Source organism: Anopheles coustani (genome assembly GCF_943734705.1).
Source record: "Anopheles coustani chromosome X unlocalized genomic scaffold, idAnoCousDA_361_x.2 X_unloc_105, whole genome shotgun sequence".
NCBI classification, from domain to species: Eukaryota; Metazoa; Arthropoda; class Insecta; order Diptera; family Culicidae; genus Anopheles; species Anopheles coustani.
This window is the reverse complement of record NW_026525055.1, coordinates 42,501-43,695: the sequence shown is the minus strand read 5'-3', so window position 1 is coordinate 43,695 and position 1,195 is coordinate 42,501. Positions and strand designations below refer to the sequence as shown.

Below are 1,195 nucleotides of genomic sequence, written 5' to 3'. Positions count from 1 at the left end.
ATGTGGAAGAGGACACGTAGACTTACTGTGGTGTGAAGTATAAGGTTCAGTTCTCCCCTGGTCCACGCCGCTTCGGCCGTCCTGGGTAAAATGGATTCATCCAGCTTGCCCTATGTGGAATGAGGACACTTTATGCTTCGTCTCTAAGCGGCGGCTTGCTCCTCCCTACGGGGAACGGGTATACGCGCACAGCGGCGGCTTACGCAAGTTAGTCACCCTCGGCAGTGGATCACTCGGCTCATGGATCGATGAAGACCGCAGCTAACTGCGCGTCATAATGTGAACTGCAGGACACATGAACATTGATAAGTTGAACGCATATTGCACGTCGTGGGAACCTACCATGATGTACAGATGACTGAGCGCTTATATTTGAGAAATGTATCGCATACATTTAACTACGCCGTGACACCCGTCACGAGACGTGCACCATGATGTTAACTAGGGTCGCGACGACCCGCTAGCATTAAAGAACCCGTGGTTTACAATATACTGGCATTGGAATTCGAAGTATTTAGAGCGTCCGTGTTCCCGCGTGAGGCGGAAGTACGAGGAGAAGGCGTGCTTGTGGTGTCTGTGGTGGTGTTTACTGATGTCTAGCTTCAGCTTATTTATTTATTTAAATAGAAGCGAAGATGTCAAAGTAGCGTCGAAGCAGCAGCGGTAGCACAAATGATTCAAGTATGGAAGTTGACCAAAGGAACACAAACAAACTAGCGTATGGGCAATGGAAGGTATCAGTGAGTTAAACCACACGCGGGCTAACAGCCCGTTAACCGAGTCCAACGGTACATATTGGACATTGAAACAAAGTAGTCGCAAGCCAGATGTGACGATAACAACCGCAAGGTACATAAGCCTCAGTTCATGTGTGACAACCCCCTGAATTTAAGCATATTAATAAGGGGAGGAAAAGAAACCAACCGGGATTCCCTGAGTAGCTGCGAGCGAAACGGGAGAAGCTCAGCACGTAGGGGTGGCGGCCTGTCCGTCTATCCGATTCCGTGTACTGGTGCGTCTCACTATCCGTCATCTTAGCGCTTTTCAAGTCCAACTTGAATGTGGCTCAGAACCCATAGAGGGTGATAGGCCCGTAGAACAGCGCCCGTTGGATGATGGACCGAGCGTGCCATGGAGTCGTGTTGCTTGATAGTGCAGCACTAAGTGGGAGGTAAACTCCTTCTAAAGCTAAATA

At 49.5% G+C, this 1,195-nt stretch overlaps 2 non-coding genes across 2 annotated transcripts in view; both read left to right on the top strand.

The window, feature by feature from the left end:
* The first annotated feature begins 213 nt into the window (after positions 1–213).
* Positions 214–368, top strand: LOC131269896 (5.8S ribosomal RNA). The gene has a single exon (XR_009179061.1). It is a non-coding gene; the product is annotated as a 5.8S ribosomal RNA (ribosomal RNA).
* Positions 369–855: 487 nt separating this feature from the next.
* Positions 856–1,195, top strand: part of LOC131269897 (large subunit ribosomal RNA) — a 4,091-nt gene continuing 3,751 nt past the window's right edge. The window contains exon 1 of the ribosomal RNA XR_009179062.1: positions 856–1,195. This exon is cut by the window's right edge and continues 3,751 nt beyond it. This is a non-coding gene — a ribosomal RNA (large subunit ribosomal RNA).